Raw genomic sequence first — 8,153 nt, 5'->3', positions numbered from 1 at the left:
CCATCAATCCACACCCTCCATTCACTCACAACCTCTCTATATAAGTGATCCTTGTTCCGTACCCCACTCTGCACACCTCTCCATTTCGGATTCCCCTTCACTCTCTTCATTGCACTCAACCCTAAACAACCAAAAGTCTCCACACCATTGCCAACTTCACACATTAACCCTCATTCATGGCATCTTCGAGCTCTAAAAGAAGGAAGGGAAAGGAACCTATGGAGCAACACCCGTATGATGAAAAGAGATTTAGAAGCTTGCACCATGCATTGCAATACGGGTGGATGGTGGATAAGGAGATCATTTATGAGCTGGGATTTCAAGTTAGGAAAACTGAGTGTCCCGAAATCACAAAGAAGGTAGAAAAGAGAAGATGGGAGCTCCTCACTGATCCGGTCATTAAGGTGAATGCAAATCTTATAAGAGAGTTTTATGCAAATTCGGTCCAATATGAAAAGGCAGATGATTCATATACAAGCTTTGTGAGAGGAAAGATTGTGGATTTTGGTCCCATGAGTGTCATGAAGGCATTAAAACTGCGGTCCATACCGTTTGAAGAAGAGAGTTATCATTCAAGAATGGACAACAACCCTAATCATGACCAGATTGTGCAAGACATTTGTGTACCAGGAGCTGACTGGGAAATATATGCAGATAGGAGACCAAGGTTCATCAAGAGAGCAGATCTCACTCCGGAAGCAAAGGGGTGGTTCGAAATTGTAAGGAGGTCCATCCTCCCAGCAGCGAACAACTCGGAGGTGAATCTCAAGAGAGCCACACTGGTACACTGTATACTCAAAGGAGGAGAAATCAAGGTTCATGAACTCATAGCAGAAGGAATTAGAAAAATGGCAGAGAAAAGCGACTCAAGAGGAACGTTAGGTTACCCTAGTACTATTTACAGACTGTGCAAGAAAGCTGGGGTGGTGTTTGAAGATGAGGACCCCGTATGGATAAAAGAGGGCATTCCAATAACCTTTCGATGAATGCATGCTACCGCATCCCCCTGCCTCAACGGAAGCAAAAGAAGAGGACAGCCCCTCAAGAAGTGGAAGGACAAGTCTTAGAGGGGCAAGAACCAGCCACCTTGGATATGCACGAATTGCAGGAAGTCATTGATGGACTATCTCGACAATATTTGGAAAGCCAAGGAGCACAGAGAGAGCTTCAACTACAGATGATGGGGCAGCAAGAGGAGTCGCTCTCAAGATGGATGACTCAACAAGGGGAGTGACAAAAGCAAATGATGGATCAGCAACTGAGTCAAGGGCAACAATGGGGTGAAACATTCCACAGGATGGAACAAAGGCAAAACGAGCAACAAGAATCCATCCAGAGGCTAATCAACATCCAAGCACATCAAGGTGCACATATACATGAGATGCATCGAAGACAGATAAAACAGGCAGAACTATTGGACGAGCAAAGGGCATTCACAGAAGAAGTTTACCTGAGCAAGACTGGGCATCATATAAATACTCAAGCCAGGCTCGGTTACTTCGTAGGACAGCTGCCTATATTGCATCCAGGAATCACAAGGTATGGAGAAATGAGGGATGAATTAGCACGAGAAGAAAGATAAAAGGTGGAAGAGAGTCATAAATCAGTGAGGAAGGCACTTGAGGATTAGAAGCAAGCAAGATTGGCACGAATGCAAGGGAATACAAGAGAACACAAAGAAGACAAACAAGGAGGAAAGCATGGGCATCCACAAGAGTAAAAGGTGGTGACGTTTCTTCTTTGGTCCATCTTCTTCTATGCTTTGAATAAGGAAGATCTTGCATGAAATAGAACTTGCTTCCATGTTATGTTTGAACCTTTTTAAATTATGTCTTTTAAGTTTTTGTGTTGAAGAGGTCTCTGTGTGCTAGTCTTTATGTCACCGCATCCTTACTTTGCTTACTTGTATGCTTGTCCCTTTGAATCAAATAAAAAAGAGAATGAGTGTTTACAAAAGACCAGAGAGGAGTTCATACTATGGAGTAAGTTCATGAGTTTATGGTATAGTCATAAGTTAGCAAAGTTAGTTCAACCATAAGGTGGGAGGACAACTATCTGTCATGAATACTGTGCTTGAGGCACACCCCATGACACTAGCTAAATAAGAAGATCCTAATAAGAAAAAGGGAAAGAACAATCAAAGTTGAGGAATAAAAGAAAAAGAACAAGCAATAAGGCTAGGCACCAATGGTTTTTAATCTTGAGGCATGTGTCTGTGGTGCTCCTGTGTGAGGAATCTACTTGGATGAATAAGCTCTTAGGGGTGCCTTATCACATGGTAACTTGGGTTAACTAACTCGGGATTATCAGCTGAAAGTCCACTATCAAGAGTAACCCTCAATACAGAGCATTTAGTAACCCAAAGAGGTGCTGGACACCAAGGTCTCAAGAAAAATAAATAAATAAACTATGTGCCTGTGGTGTGTATGTATGGGGGGAGAGACTTGAGCAAGTAAGTCCTTAGGGGTGCTTCAACACCTAGCACCTTGAACCAACTGGTTCGGGAATGTTGGCTGAAAGCTTATTTTAAAGAGTTGCCCCCTTACAGAGCACTTAGCTTAAGAAAAAAAATAAGCCCTGAAATAACAACAAAAGGATCAATGAATAAAAGTCTCATGGGATGCAACCACAGTGAGTATTCTAGGACATGATAAAGGTCTGAAAGCCAGGAATGAACCTAAGTTGCTATGCATGAAACCACCATAAAACCAGGGACATGACTTCCACAAGAATGACTCATTTCTCTTGGCATTCCATTCATCATTCTCTTGTTTCAGTACTTGCTTTGGGACAAGCAAGCTTTATGTTTGGTGTTGTGATGCCAGGGCATTTTGGCCAGTTTCACTGACTTTTTCTTTACTTTTTTAGGGTAGTTTCATGCATTTCCTTAGGAAATAAGCTCGTTTTGGGTAGATATTCACTTACATCTTGATTCAAGCATACATTGTGCACTTTACATGATTTCATGAGGATTTTGCATGAATTTAAGGACAAATTGGATGTTGCATTTCCCATGACTTGGACTAGAACTTTGATGCACTTTATTGCTTGATTTCAGGACAAAGGAAGCAAAGAAGAACCATATTAGTGGCTACGTTAGTTACACTAACGTTAATACTAACGTGGAATGGGAGTAACTTGCAAAGTTAATGAGAAAAGCAATTGCCAATAACGCTCTCGAAGCCATCATTGCCCACGTTAAGAGTCACGTTAACTAAGTTAACGTGAACTCTAACGTGGAAGAAAGGAAATGGAGCCAACGTTAGTGACACTTAACATTATCACTAACGTTGGACCAAGCTCATAAGTGGCCACGTTAGTTGCCACGTTAACTTAGTTAACGTGACCTCTAACATTAAGAAGTAAAGGGGAAGCCAACGTTAGTGACATTCAACTTTGTCACTAACGTTGGCCAAGTCACAATAGTTAACGTGGAAGTTAACGTGAAGAAGGGAGGTGATCGCCAAAGTTAGTGACACCCAACATTGTCACTAACGTTTGAATTAGCCCACACATGCCACTATGAGCCACGTTAACTCCCACGTTAACTTAGTTAACGTGGAAGCTAATGTGGATAAGAGAATGATGAGCCAACGTTAGTGACACTCAACTTTGTCACTAACGTTGGAGATGGCTAGCATGGCCATGTTAGAAGCCACGTTAACCTAGTTAACGTGGACTCTAACGTGAGAAATAGGGGCACATTGGAACGTTAGTGACAATGGTAAGTGTCACTAACGTTCTCGAAGGTTGGCAAGCCTACGTTAAAAGAGCCACGTTAACTAAGTTAACATGGACTCTAACGTAAGGAAGGGGGAGACTTCTCAACGTTACTGGGAAAGGTAAGTCCCAGTAACGTGTGTGAAGGGCATAGAGGCAATGCTAGTGGCAACGTTTGTGCCACTAACGTTGAAGTTAACGTGGCTCTTACTTGGGTGAGGAACGTTAGTGAAAAAGGTGATTGTCACTAACGTTCTCGAACCCATATTTTCACTGAACGTTAACACCACTAACGTCCTGAGCTAAAGTCTCTGCCCACTTTACACTTTCTCTCTACAAGTAAAGCCAAGCCCAATGAAGAAGAGAACTGCTTCAAACTCAAGATCCAAATGCCCATACCCAAGACTTGAAGAGCCAACTAGAAGAACAGAAGAGTAGTATATATAGGAGTAGCTTTGAATTAAATTGAGAGTTGGAAATTATAGGGAGCCTCTTGGCATAGAACTACTCTCTGTATTTTACTTTCTCTGTACTTCTAGTTTCATCATGTATTCTCCATCTTTGTTTTCATTTTCCAGAGCTATGAACAACTAAACCCCTTTCATTGGGTTAGGGAGCTCTGTTGTAATTTGATGGATCAATACTAGTTTTCATTATTCTTCTTCTATCTTTTCTCTTGATTTTACTTGAAAGCTTTCGATCTTCATCCAATTGGATAGTTATCTTGGAAAAGAAGCTATTCAAACTTGGATCTCTTCTGAACCTTGAAAGAGGAATGAAGAGATCATGCTAGAAATGCTTTCTCATGCTGGACCAAATTGGGTTTGGATGGATATGTGACTATAATCCTCTCAACACTTGATTTGGGAAATGCATGTGGTATAATCAGTGACCATACTTCATCTCTTCTCATGAGCAATTGACTAAGGAATTGGCTATTGATCAAGATTTGAGAGATTGAATTACAAGAAGTTGTAATTCGATCACTTAAGATTGCCAAGGAGATCAATTAGTGCATTGATTGAGGAAGAGATGAAAATGAAATTGATCCGGAGAATGCAACATCTCCTGAGCCCAATGAACCCCCCATTTCTGATCTTACCCATTCTCTTTAATTTCTGTCATTTACTTTTATGAGCAATTTCCCCATTCCCATTTAAGATTCTACAATTTAATTTCCGTCATCTACATTCAGCTCTTATTTCTAGCATTTGCTTTTCTGTTATTTACTTTCCTGCCATTTAATTTTCTCCAAATTCTCAACTCAAATTCTGATTCGCTCAACTAGAACATTCATGTAATTAAAGTTGCTTGATCAATCAATCCCTGTGGGATTCGACCTCACTCTATTGTGAGTTTTTACTTGACGACAAATTCGGTACACTTGCCGAAGGAAATTTGTTATGAGACAAGTTTTTTGTGCATCAAGTTTATGGCGCCGTTGCCGGGGATTGATTGTGCATCAACAATGATTAAATTGGAGGATATCTAGATTGAGCATTTTATTTTTGTTTGATTTAATTTTCTGTTTGAGTCATTTACTTTCTGTTTTAGTTAATTTTTTTTCCTTCCCCCTACTTTTTCTTTGTTATTTACCATTCATTTCACTAACCCACTAACTGTTTGATATATTGTATCACTCACACTAACAGTAATTCTGACAGATATACTTTCTGCACCTATTCTCTTTGCTTGTACTTGTTGGTTGTATGACAGGGAGAAGAAGCGGGGCTTCAACTTCCTTTGATTCTGAACCTGAGAGAACCTTCCTTAGACTAAGGAGGGAGGCCAGAGAAAAACGTGTAGTTGGTGCTGAAGAAGAGGAGGAACACTTTGAGGAATACTTTGAACACATGAAAGAAAACATGGAAAACCATCATGAAGAAGAAGCTCACAACCATGGCGGAAGAGGACGAGCAAATCATGCTGGGGAGGATAGAAGAGTTTTAGGCTCTTACATCAATCCAAACCCAGGAAACTGTGGAAGTAGCATTCAAAAGCCAACCATCCACGCCAACAATTTTGAACTAAAGCCACAGCTCATCACCCTTGTGCAGAACAACTGTTCGTTCGGAGGAAGTGTCCAAGAAGACCCCAATCAACATCTAACCATCTTCCTGAGAATATGTGACACAGTGAAGTCTAATAGTGTTCATCCTGATGCCTATAGACTGCTCTTATTTCCATTCTCACTCAAGGATAAGGTAGCCAAGTGGCTGGAGTCTTACCCAAAGGAGAGCTTGACAACTTGGAAAGATGTGGTGAACAAATTCTTAGCAAGATTTTACCCCCCTCAACGAATCAATAGGCTGAGAGCTGAGGTCCAAACTTTCAGGCAACAAGATGGTGAGACTCTATATGAAGCATGGGAGAGGTTTAAAGACCTAACAAGGAGGTGCCCACCAGATATGTTCAATGAATGGGTGCAGCTGCACATTTTCTATGAAGGACTCTCTTATGAGTCAAAGAAGGTTGTAGACCATTCATCCAGAGGATCTTTGAACAAGAAGAAGACCATTGAAGAGGCCATAGATGTCATTGAAATTGTAGCAGAGAATGACTACTTCTATGCTTCCGAAAGAGGGAACACAAGAAAAGTAATGGAGCTAAACAATGTAGATGCTCTGCTGGCCCAAAACAAGCTCATTACCCAGCAGCTGGCTGACCTCACCAAGAAGATGGAGAGGAACCAAGTAGCAGCAATTTCCACTTCATCAACAACCCAAGAAGGAGTGAATGAAGAAGCAGAGGGTAGTCAGGAGCAAGCCAACTACATTGGGAATTCACCTAGGCAAAACCATGATCCATACTCCAAGACCTACAACCCTGGATGGAGGAATCACCCAAACTTTGGGTGGGAAAATCAACAAGACCAAAGCCTTGATCAAAGACGCCCAAATCCCAACAATGCAAGCCACCAACATTTCACATCTAGACCATATCAACACCCCAATAATAACACCTCTCCACATCCACATCAAAACTAAAATAACTTACCTCATCCTTCCACCTCTAATCACGATCTACAATCATTTGATGACAGACTCTCAAGGATTGAGAATCTACTTGAAGGCTTAGGCAAGGAGATTCAAGACAACAAGGTGTTCAAGGAGAAAGTGCGAGCCAGTTTCAAGAACCAGGGAGACACAATCAAGAGGTTGAAATCTCAAGTGGGGTATCTCTCTGAGCAAATTCCCAAACCCACAGATGGATTCCCAAGTGACACAGAGAAGAATCCGAGTGGTGAAACAAAGAAAGTAAGATGGGAAGATTGCAAGATGGTCACTATAAGTGATAAGGAGACTGAGGACAAGCCAAGCAAGCTGTCAGAACAACCTGAAGATACCTCAGTAGAGAAGAAGGACAAATATCATCAAGAACCAGAAATCTCACAACTGGAGCTGCTGAGACTCTATGCACCTTTTCCCCAACTGCTCAATAGTGCTGTGGAGAAGAGAATATACTCAAGGTTTCTAGATTTGTTTGCATCTCTGCATGTCAACATACCATTCATCAAGACTATTCAACAAATGCCTGCATACATCAAGTATATGAAGGAGCTGCTTCCCAGGAAAATCTCACTCAAGGGAGGCCAAACTATAGTGATGAACAAGGAGTGCAGTGCCCTCATTCAACCACAGGTGACTACGAAAAGAAAAGATCCAGGGAGTTTTCATGTCCCCTGTGCCATAGGGGATACAATGTTTGATAGCGCACTTTGCAATTTGGGAGCAAGCATCAACTTAATGCCCTTATCCCTGGTGAAGAGGCTGCAGATCAATAAGATATTGCCCACAGATGTAGTCATCAGGCTGGCTGACAAAACTCAAAAACAAGCAATATGGGTGGTGGAAAACGTGTTGTTAAAGGTTGGGAAATACTTTCTTCCCACAGACTTTGTCATCTTGGACATGGAAGAGAGTCACACTCACCCAATCATATTGGGAAGACCATTCCTAGCTACAGCCAGAGCACTCATAGATGTGGAGCGAGGGGAGCTAATATTGAGGATCTATGATGAACGACTCAGCTTTAATGTCTTCAAACTCTCGCAAGAAGCAGACCAAGAAAACAATGAACCAAGCAAAGATCATAATGAGATGCTGACAGAGGAAGCAAGCACTGAAGTATAACCAGCCCATCTGGAAAAGCCCTGGGTTGATGAACAAGGAAATAAGCAGTTGTCACAACTCAAGGAAAAGCTGGAGGAACTTAAACCACCAGAGACATGTGAAGACAACAACAAAATTCCCTTAGAAGAAGAAGTCACCAAGAGCAAGGCAACATCAAAAGGGACAAATAAGAAGGTACCAAGGGGGTGGAGGAACAAGAAGATCCCTATGGAAGACTTCTCTCCAGGAGATAAAGTGATCTCAGCTTACTTCCCAGATATCCCCCCTAATCTCCCCACTGTACCATCTCAGTTACCTAAG

General features: G+C 41.7%; 1 non-coding gene across 1 annotated transcript; it reads right to left on the bottom strand.

Annotated features, from left to right (window-relative positions):
- Positions 1-6,026: 6,026 nt before the first annotated feature.
- On the bottom strand, positions 6,027-6,133 carry LOC112746046 (small nucleolar RNA R71). The gene has a single exon (XR_003173946.1). It is a non-coding gene; the product is annotated as a small nucleolar RNA R71 (small nucleolar RNA).
- Positions 6,134-8,153: the final 2,020 nt, after the last annotated feature.

The sequence above is a fragment of the Arachis hypogaea genome, chromosome 14 (assembly GCF_003086295.3).
Source record: "Arachis hypogaea cultivar Tifrunner chromosome 14, arahy.Tifrunner.gnm2.J5K5, whole genome shotgun sequence".
Taxonomy (NCBI): domain Eukaryota; kingdom Viridiplantae; phylum Streptophyta; class Magnoliopsida; order Fabales; family Fabaceae; genus Arachis; species Arachis hypogaea.
Note: the sequence above shows the minus strand (reverse complement) of the source record. Positions and strands in the feature narration are given on the sequence as shown.